The sequence below is a fragment of the Brassica oleracea genome, chromosome C7 (assembly GCF_000695525.1).
Source record: "Brassica oleracea var. oleracea cultivar TO1000 chromosome C7, BOL, whole genome shotgun sequence".
NCBI classification, from domain to species: Eukaryota; Viridiplantae; Streptophyta; class Magnoliopsida; order Brassicales; family Brassicaceae; genus Brassica; species Brassica oleracea.
In genome coordinates, this window is record NC_027754.1 from 28,023,945 (window position 1) to 28,035,669 (window position 11,725).

Below are 11,725 nucleotides of genomic sequence, written 5' to 3' on the forward strand. Positions count from 1 at the left end.
TAGGTGTTTGGAGGCATGAGAGCTTTTGGCCACCATTGTATTCTTATTTTCAGCAGAGAGTTTTAGGAGATAAAATCATAGAGAGATTTATGATTGGAACTCCATTGATTCATCCATTCTATTCTATGCAGTTTTTATCTATATTTTGTGTCATGAATTGCTTAGCTATGTCTGAGTAGTTCACTTGTTAGATTCAGGGTTCAAATAGGTTAGAGGGATTAGCCCCAACTATAGATTTGCTAAGTTGTGATATTCATTGATTGATTGTTCATTAATACTTGTTTTAACCTTGCTAACTAGAACATGAACCTAGGAAATTAGCATGAGTCAAGCATCCTTGACCATCCTGTCTTTAATCTAATATGTCATGCTAGGACTGCTAGAGAGATGCTAACCGTTGATCTAGGACACTAGTGAGCATTATCAACCTGCGCCTAGGGCTTAGCTAGAAGCATCGATCGATATTGTCTTCTGACAATCAATCGATATTGCGAAAGGTGTATCGATTGCTATCCCTATAGGATCATCGATCGACACTTTCTTGTGATCAAAAGACGACAGTTGAGATCCAAGATCTAGTTAGTTAACCAGTGAAACATTACCATCGCTGATCACTGTGATTAATGAGTTGAACTCTAATATATCATGCATGCAACTGTTAGGCATCTATAGAATTATAATCTCCAACACCTGAATAGAAACCATGCATCTAATATCTTCCAATAAGTTATCCCCCCAATCATCTTGTTAGTCGAGCAATAGACTTGCTCAATTAGGATTGCTATTTACTTTTAAACCATAAAACAACAAACACTTAGAATTAATAATTTGACTAGATTTAATAGGTTCCCTAGCTCCTTGTGGATTCGATTCCTAAGTACCGCAACTGAATTTTTATTTGAGAGAGTAATTCACTGATTAGGGTAAATTGAGTGGTATCATAAAACATGTGATTAATTAGATCAAAAACTTTAGGTAGGTTGTGTGTATAACGCGATTAGGATTATAGTTAGAGTCGGGTAGGGTCAAAAAGGAAAGTTCTAGCGATTGTCCTACATCGTGGGAAACTTTTTGCGATAAAGCTAAATTAAAATCAATCACACATCTTTTGTTTTTTAGTTGGGTAGGTATATAGCCTGTGAACTAAGAACGGTTTAACTGTTTAAGCTTTTAAATACTCCCTTTTTCTAGGAACCACACGAGAGAAAGTTCTATTTATTTTCTCTTTATTTTTCTTCCCCTTAATCAAGTGTTTTAATTTCCTCCCGACACGATATTAAAATCGCATTTAATGAAAAAGTATATTACTACTCCCTCCGTTTCGATTTAATTATCGTTTTGGAGAAAAATTTTCGTTGTAAAATAAGTATCGTTTTATTGTTTTTTTTCGTCAATATTTTATTTAATTTAAACAGGCCGAAACCTAAGGTTTACAAAGCCGAAACCCAAACTACTAAGCATAAAGCCCAAATAAAAGGGCAACAAAATAAACAAAAAGGTCTGAGGCCCAAACCGCTAGAAACCAGACACCTGCTTGCAGGCCCACGCGTCAAGGAGGCCAGACACATGTTCGTATCTTCACCATCTCATCCCATCCGCCTCGACTTGACCGTCACCGCTTCGAGAGCAGCACCACTGAAACCCTCGTTTCATCGGAGCTCGTATTACTGTCGAGCTTCCATCGAGGCAGACACGTGTTCGTATCTTCACAATAAGTGTCGTTTTATTGTTTCAATGCAAAATTTATTATTAAGATTCTCTACTTTATTTTTCTATTAGTTGAAATATGGTTAGGTGTATAGGTATTTGTGTTTTTTTTTTTGAAATATACAAAATCATATGTTTTATTAATCTGTGTGCATAAACCTAGAACGACAATTAAAATGAAACGGAGGGAGTAGCATTTTTACATTGTGGAAGCCCCCTTAGTCCAGTGGTTTGACTAAGGGTTTATTAATGCTTCTACACCAGGAGGTCTGGGGTTCAAACTCCAGAAAACGCAAATTATGCAGATTATGGAGAAAAATGGTTACAAGAGGTCTTCAGCATAGTGCAGGGGGTATCATCGGACATGGATCTCATAGGACGGTTTGGAGTGATGCAGTCAGACGTGCATTCTCATATGATGATAGAACTGTCGGCTGTAAAGTCGTCTATGTAATATTTCTCGTCGTTGTAATAGCATAATTAATCAGACGTTAAAAAAAACATTTTTACATTAAAAGTTAGTGTATTATACTATTCAAACTTGAGGTAATTTGAAAAGGTTAACCGAAATAGGACAACCAACAAAAAACAGTTATCTACGGAAAGTTCTAGTAGTCATAGTTAAAGAATCATCAGTATCGTTATGTCCGCGAGGATATATGAAATCAAGGTCTGAAATCTTCGTCATAAGGCATCTGTCTCCTTTATCTCTGTTGTGAAGTTTGGCTACACACTAGGCTCCCTAATCATGGTAATAAAATCCTTGCAGTCCATTCTAATGTCTGTCAAGTTGAGTGACAAGACATATTTTCAATTATCCAAGCAAGGGCTCCGAGCTCCGAAAAGACAACTGTCTTCTTTTTTGATTTCTTGTTCCCATTATTTATGTATTACTGGATGTGGTTTTCGCAACAAACACTGTTTAACCAATGAAAATAGTTTTTACATTGACGGAATGACTAGGATTTCACATATTATATAAACGATTTTCAGTGATGTAAGAAGTTTTTTCCTAGTTTTGTGATCAAGCATATACAAAGAATGAAAAACATGTCAAACAAATATGTCCGAAGTGTTCAAAATTTGTATTCAGCTGTGAGTTATGTTGATATTTTTACCACCGATTTGAATTTTCAAATCGTGTATAGATTTTAAGATAGTTAATACCGGCAAAAAAAGTTTGAATCCGAGTGAACCCCAACTTCTATCAGTCTAAGACCATTAAAGATCCTGCTGACCCTGAAAAAGCCAAGGCAAACTAACAATCTTTTTAAAATCATTTTCAATCAATTATTCTATTTTTATTTTAAAATAAAGTAACTTTATAATGGAGTAAATTTTACTTCAAGCCTATTCTATTTTGGAGTAAAAATTTGAATAATAAATAAAAAATCATTACTCTCATTTTATTCCATAATATAGCACGATGGGAGCAATTCTTATTTAGAATAAGAAATAGAGTGGAATTGAAGATGCTCTAAAACAACCGGAATACACCTAACCAGATGGTGTTAATGGAGCTTCAATTTTACAAAATAAGTAAGCCGGCTCATATCACATAATTCAGAAGAACCAACTGGAGATGTAGGAAAGTCTAACGAAACCGAGAGATGATAAACGGATCATCCTTATTCAAATAGCTCGGACCAATCGATATAACGGTTTTTGGTGAATAAATTTTTCGTTCATTAAAAGAAAGCTCGGTCCATAGTGATAACCAGAATGAATGCTAAAACTAAACGGAAGATAAAATCATAAAAGAAAATGTACAAAACCAACATAAGAGGTATATATCTGGAGAGTGTCTCACCACCAAACACTATTCAGCCACCGCAGGATTAAGGCTCAATAGTCAATCACCGGTTCAATCTAAAGATGGGTAAACCATTGATACTATAACGTAATGAGCAGAAATAAAGAAATACACATGAATGAAGTCAAATTTATTCATTTCAAATTTATTTGTTTAAAAAAAAATAGTTGTGTCACACAATAGATCAATTTCATTTTGTTTTTGCAGTCAGAAATGGCTTGAGAGTAGTTTCAGAGAATAAATAAATAGACGAAAAGAAATACTATCAACTATTACAGAGACACATGCATGCATATATATGGATAGATTGAAATGAAGTGATGATCAGTTGATCACGCTTCAAACAATAAACAAGATTTTTTACTTAATTACTAAACAAACTTGAGATATATATTGATCAAGTCGAATATTTTAGAATTAGATAAAATTCTATTATAATTCGTCGATCATAATGGAGGAGAAACGTTGTTATTTTGTAGTTGGTTCTTATTGTCAAAAGTTTTAAAGATGCTTTTTCTGAAAGTTGCTATGATCAGGAAAATGTGTAAAATATGGAGGTGGGAAAAAGCTACATAAAATGTAAAAATAAACATTATAATAACCATATTAAAATTACTATTTGTTTGTAGGCGGTCCATATATTTCAGAAAGAGAAGACTAGATTCAGCATAAGGAAAGTGATATACCATGGAAAGTTTTATTTTGGAAACTTGTTAAAGAATTTACTGTCATCGTTCTTTGTTAGTACTTAGTACAATGGATACTCCTTTTAGTGGTAAACCAATATTTTTGATTTTATTGCAATACCCCGTTTCATTCAAACAATATATATAATATATTCACATTTTATGATTATACAAGTGCACAAATTGTTTCCGAAATATTCAATAGCTGTTAGTATTAAAATCTATTGACAGAAAAAAAAACTTATTAATCAAAGTTAGCTTATAGGGCATATATATGATTCGTAATGTCTAAATTTACATAACTAAGGGAGTGACTGGTTGGATTTTACCAAGTGTATTTAGTTTAATTTTTTAGGAAAAATTTCACTTTTACCACATTATTGGTATTATTATTCATGTTTACATCTATTAAAAAGATATTTTCAAAATATATTCTTCAATGGACAGCCAAAAAACTCTTATACCATTGTTTTATGGGCAAATCTCCAAAATAGCACATTTCTAAGTTTATATCACAAAAATATCACTCAAAAACTAAAATGACCAAAATAACATTTTATCTTTTGAAAATTTTAATTTTTTTATTTTTCAAAATTTGAAATCTTATCCCCAAAACCTCATTTCTCAACTCTAAACCCTAAACCCTAAACCCTAAACTCTAAACCCTAAACCCTAAATCCTAAACCCCACCTTTTAATTCTAAACCCTAAGTTTGTGACTTTTGATAAAACATTAAGTGCTATTTTTGTGACTTTTGACTTTGAGTGCTAGTTTGGGAACAAAAACTTGATTTAGTGCTATTTTTGTCTTTTTCTCTTGTTTTATAGATATATAAATATAAATAATTATTTAAATAAATAATAAAAAATTAAGAGTTTCCGAATTATATCTTTTCAAATTCAAATTTTTTATAAATTTTGATTTTTTTTGCAAATTGTTTTTGAAATTCGAACATTATTTTTGAAACTATTTTTAAAAAAAAATTGAAAAAAATTTAGGTATTTATTTATATATTTATTAAAATTCTAAACCCCAAATTTCAAAATCCTATCCATCAACCCTAAACTTAAGTCTAGATTAGTTAATTTTAGAGTTATAAATGTTTATTTACCTCTTTAAAAATGAAGATAAGTGTGTTTAAGGTAAACATGAAAGTTGTATTAGGGACGTGGTAGTTCTGGCTATTTCTCAAAAATTTTATATACAACTATAAAAGTCACTAATTATATTTTATTTAGTATTTAAAGATAATCCGAAATTAAAAAGGAAATGTAGAAAATCTATTTTTAAAGCATTATTTAGCAAGCTGTACAAAAAATATTGTTATAACAATATTTTTAATTGTTTTTCTCATTTAATTCTTACAGATACATCAAAATTATAAAAACTAAATTATACATTAAAATTTTAAAGTTATAATCTCACACTAATCACCCCTTTGAATTTCCATGTATTTAGTTAGCTAGAGGAATCTGCATAAGACAATATTAACAAATGTCTTATAAAAACAATATTAACAAATCATATACTGTAACACTATGGATCTAACTGGTGACCATTATAGGAATATTAGGAATGAATAGGAAAAAAATGCAGATGAATAAAATTATAGGAATGAAAAAAAAGATAATTCTTTATTAATTTCAATGAAGAACAATTTTTTTCTATATTCATCTAGAAGGATAAAATGAATGAAAAGAAATGATAAGGAAATAAAAAAAATTGGAAATAGTAAAAAATGCATGACTTCCTTTCAGGTCACCAGCTAAATCCTATGAGTTATGCTTTTTGTCAGGGAATGATTGATATTGAAGCAATTTTATTCAAAAACCCATAATTCTACTTTTTTATGGCTATCTTGTAAAAGATTCACATCTATCTTTTAGTCAAAAGCAAAAGGGAGAGAGCTTCATTTTTAGTATTAGTGCAAAACGGAACAGATGCGAAATTTTATATTTGTTTCCTTATAAAATATTATGACCTCCTATTTATTTTGACTAATTTCCGTGACTATTTTTGCCCCGCTTGTTACGTAAATTCTAGATTAATGATGGCAATCAAATTGCTATGACTTATGATGAGACCAGTTCACTTTCTTCCCCTCGTGATGATGACTTTCTTGCTTCCAAGTGTCCGGTGACTTTCACGTGAGATGCTTAAGTGGAGATTTTTGGATATAGTCAACTCGATCATTTACTAAATTTACTAAACTGGAAACCAATACAAAAGAACATATATTCCTACGTTTAAGGGAGAGGGTATCCTTTCACTATTTAAAGACTAAAACAGTAATACCCTAATGATTTTCCAAAGGGCAAATCTCCAAAATACCACCTTTCTAAGTTTATATCACAAAAATAACACTCAAAAACTAAAATGACCAAAATAGCACATTTATAAGTTTATTCTTTGAAAATTTTAATTTTTTTATTTTTCAAAATTTGAAATCTTATCCCCAAAACCTTATTTCTCAGCTCTAAACCCTAAACCCTAAACTCTAAACCCTAAACCCTAAACCCTAAATCCTAAACCCCACCCTTTAACTCTAAACCCTAAGTTTGTGACTTTTGATAAAACATTAAATGATATTTTTGTGATTTTTGACCTTAAGTGCTAGTTTGGGAACAAAAACTTGATTTAGTGTTATTTTTGTCTTTTTCTCTTTTCGAAACCCCTTTTATTGTAGAGACGCTAGCAGAATATCAAAGTGGCTTTCTAGTAGCCAAAAAGTCTCGATATTATCTTTTGTTTGTTTGTAATTTCTCGAAGAAACTCGGTTTTCAGAAAATGCTCAAAAAGTACTGCAGATCAGAATATGTACTTCATATCTACGCAACGAATTGGAATAAGCATTGTTATTCCTTTTTGAAACGTTTTCACATTATGCACAACACTTTGGAATTGTTGATTAAATGTTTTTTTAAACGAGTATATAACACTATGAATCCTTAGAAATATATAATTTAAAAAGATGTACGGACTAAATAGTCTTTCAGAATATATTGATAGTACTCGATTGTTGACAAAAAAAAACTTGATTATGTGGAATATAATCAATATTGCTAGTGACATTTTAGTGTTGTTACATCAATATTCTAATCTAGAAAAGAAACAATATGTGTGTACGTTATAACCTGATCGTGTTTAGTGAGATGCCTTAAACAAATTAATCTTTTAATTACTCCATTCGAAATATAAGATGTTCTAAGTAAAACATACATATTAAAAATTTAATTTTTTACTTAAAATATATCACTTAAACTATAAATTTATAACTATTCAATCAATTACAAAATAGATCATAAAATATAATTGGTTGCACTGTTTTGATAAAGTCAAAATTCAATTGAAAATATGAAAACATCTTAGTTTTTGAAACATAAAAAAAACATTTTACATTTCAAAACGGAGGGAGTATGATAATAATATTATCAACAACAATCTTAATCAAACAATGTAGAGTATTTATCAGCTACAGCCAAAAGTATTAAGAATTTGTACTTGACATAGACTCCATAGAAATTGTACAAAGAGAGGAGAAGGAATATAAATGTTCTCATTTATTTGGTGGAGGACCAAAGATGGACCAAAAAATAACTTAGCCAATCGCACTTCAAGGCAAGCAAGAAGAAACTGTATGGGCCAATTACAGTGTTTCATTTATTATGAAAGTTATTTGGACCAATTTTACCATCAATTCCAATAAATCTTGATGTAGTATATATACAAGAGTGAAGTCAGGAATTTCACATAACAATATTTGAAAATTTGATAACTATTTTTACTTCATATTCATTTTATTTTTATCTTTAAATATTAGTTAATATGTATAGACCATTATAATGATCCTTCATTTAGTTAACAGCTTGTTGAGTTTCAGAAAACTATATACAAATATCATAGGCAATTTTGAATTCGACCATTTAGATTGCCTACTCCACATATATCTTTCAAAATCCAAAAGTACTTCTTACATGATTAGCAGTGTTTTGAAAACCTAACTTGTTGAAGAAACCAAGTCCAATTTAATTTAAAACCCGAATTTAAGAAAACCGATAAAAGTGATCCGGGTCAACTTCAAAACCCGCTTCTAAAAAATTAACATAGAACTAATGTGTTTTCCATTATTATTAAAATTTAATATTGTATATTCAGTGTTTGACTATCACTATTTACTTAGTTTTATATTTAAAAATATTTTCTGCTTTCATATACTTTTCTCATTTTGCAATATTCATAAATTTTAGGATTTTAGTTTTAAGAATAAATAAAACAAAAATTTGAACGGTTAATCATTTGGTTTTATCAAATTCAATTTACATAGTATTCACTTGTTTACTATATATATAGTTAGATATATGCTTAGTGTTTATTTTTTTAGTTAATAAAAATTAACATGAATGTATTAATATATGTATAACTACTTTTAATGTCCATATAGTGTAAATATATAGTTGTATATATATATATATATATATTAGAATAAAAATGCAGTTCTACCGCTTGAACCGGTCCAATGTGGTCTAATTAGACAACCAATAAGGCAGTAACTATACCGATTCGGTTTTCAAAACATTGATGATTAGTTTAACATATAGGAAATCAAATATATAGTGTTATATTTAGTATATCACTCTTAGCTGGTCATTGTCAACATGTATAATTTTGATCATTATGTGTATAATTCTTGATGATATGTTAGTGTATAGATCAACATTCCTTTTTCAGTGGTTGATAAGAGAGACTATAAAATATTAATCTCCGAGTCATCTCATTCTAATAAAGTGTTATAAAGCTTACTTGCCCTCTCATGTCTTAATGCTTTAGGGTTCAAATGCAAGCCAACGTTTAGTCACATCATTTACAAATATGGTATCCCTCATTTTTCAACATATGCTTCATCTTTAATCAACTAGAACTTACAAAGTTAAAACAAACAAATAATCTTGAAAAACACATTGAGAGAGAAAATAGATCTAGGGGGTCCGGCGTAAGGCCGGCGCGTGCGCGAGCGTGCCGTCGCCGGAACCGGGATCCGTCTGTTTAAAAGCTTCCTAGTGACTCTCCTTCGTATCCCCTCCACTTTCGCCTTGTCTGAACTGTGACTCCGGCGTAACCATGGTGCATGGCGGTTTGTTGTTTGGAGCGAAGACGCGATCGTGGGGACGGTCTTCTGCGATGGAGAGATGGTTTGTTTAGATCAGGTTTAGACTCCGGGAGGGGAGGCTCCTACAGCTCCGTAGTCGCCGGTTTTCTCCAGGAGGTGGAGGTTCTTTTTGCTCCGCCGCCGACGGTTCAGTTTTTCGGGAGGGGGAGGCTTACCTAGCTCCGTCGTCGTCGTATACTCTCCGGAGGGTAGAGGCTACCACAGCTCTACGCTGCCGGCTTGAAACCCGTAAGGATCTTTGGGTGTTAGCGGTTTAAGGTTGGTTTTGGTTATTGTTCTTGTCGGCCCGGGTTGATTTTAGACAAATCGGATGAGCTCTCTGAAGAAGATTGAGCTCTCCGTGGATGTTATTGCCGAAAAGAAAAGCTAGTTGAGGTCGTGGTGACGAATTTTAATCTTGAGAGAAGAGTGGGTGGTCCTGATGAGAGCGCGGTTAGTCCGATGACGCTTTCGATGGAGGACCACCAGATTTGAAGGCAGTTGGTGCGAGTGATAAGTTCCGGCGAAATGAAGGTCCGTTGAGGGGGTTCTGGCGGTGTTTCGGGAGGTAGACGGTCAGGATGAGGCGGTGTGCGACGCGTGTGGATCCAAGGGCGTTGATGCCAACGTGTGGCATGCAGCTAGCCTCCTTGATGCGTGTATCCCTGCCGACGTCGGTCGGGTTGATGTGTTTGGGCCGCGGGCCCGTCTAAAGTTTTTTAGAGTGTAGCCGTAGGTTTTTGGGCTTCTGGATCTTTTGTTTGTCTATTTGGGCTTTCGGGCTTGTAGTATGGGCTTTGCCCGGTTTATGATTAAATAAAAAATCACTTGGCGGAAAAAAAAAAAAAAAAAAACTTACAAAGTTATTGTGTGCATTACTGAAACATCAACATCTACAAAGAGCATGAGATTGAAAAAATATATACGATGCTCTATTTCTGTGAACTTTACTTTCTAGCTAGAACCAGTCCTAATCTAAGCGAAAGCATCACTTTCGGCTTCCATTCAAGTAATTAATAATTTGCCATAGATATGTGACATTAGTGTAGTTGTTTAGTAAACAACTTCTACGGATAAAGGAAGGTGGGTTATTAAAAAAAGGTGGGTTCAAATTTATCCTTGTTGAATGGATTTTTATCTTTAAATCTCAAAACTGGTTCTATTTGCTAATATATAGAATTTTTATGTTAACAATCTCCAATTAAATATGGTTCAGTTTAAAAATTATAAACCAAAGATTTAAATTAAAACTTTCAAACTAACTTTAGTTAATGAATTATACTATAGATATAGCACCCGTAAAATAAATCGTAGCTATCCATAATATCTAATTTAAGGGTTTTAACCCAAATTAAATTTAGTTGAGGAGTTTTAACATTAAAAATCTAAAATACAGTAAATACATGTAAAATTAATGACTCAAATTTACAAAATTAACACTTCAAACAAATTATGCAAATATATGAGATTGATTTAAAAAACAAAAATTATTACATACAATACAATTTGGTAATATTTTCTAAGTTACACAGTCTATTCATTTGATTTGACCTAAATCCCATGGACTATATTTGCGAATTGATTTTGCCACATGTCGTTTATACAATCAATTTCACAAAACAAATATGACATGGCTACTGAAATTGATGATATGTCTTATAACTTAATATGACATGGACAATTGCATTTAATGTTAATTTATATTTTTGGTAAATTTTTTAAAATATGGTATTAACTCATATATTACATTTAATGTCAATTTATATTGGGCAAATCTCCAAAATAGCACATTTCTAAGTTTATATCACAAAAATAGCACTCAAAAACTAAAATGACCAAAATAGCACATTTCTAAGTTTCTCCTTTGAAAATTTTAATTTTTTTATTTTTTAAAATTTGAAATCTTATCCCCAAAACCTCATTTCTCAACTCTAAACCCTAAACCCCAAACCTTAAACCCTAAACCTTAAACCTTAAACCCTAAACCCTAAACCCTAAAACCTAAACCCTAAACCCTAAACTCTAAACCCTAAACCCTAAACTCTAAACCCTAAACCCTAAATCCTAACCCCACCCTTTAACTCTAAACCCTAAGTTTGTGACTTTTGATAAAACATTAAGTGTTATTTTTGTGACTTTTGACCTTGAGTGCTAGTTTGGGAACAAAAACTTGATTTAGTGCTATTTTTGTCTTTTTCTCATTTATATTTTTGGAAATTTTTTTAGAATATGGGAATAACCGAATAACTAATAAATCATCATTAAAATAAATATATTCAAATATGGCATTATAAATTTTGAAATATAATTTAATTATATATTTTTAAATTATAAAATTTTATTACTAAAATTTTCAAAAATGTATACAATTTT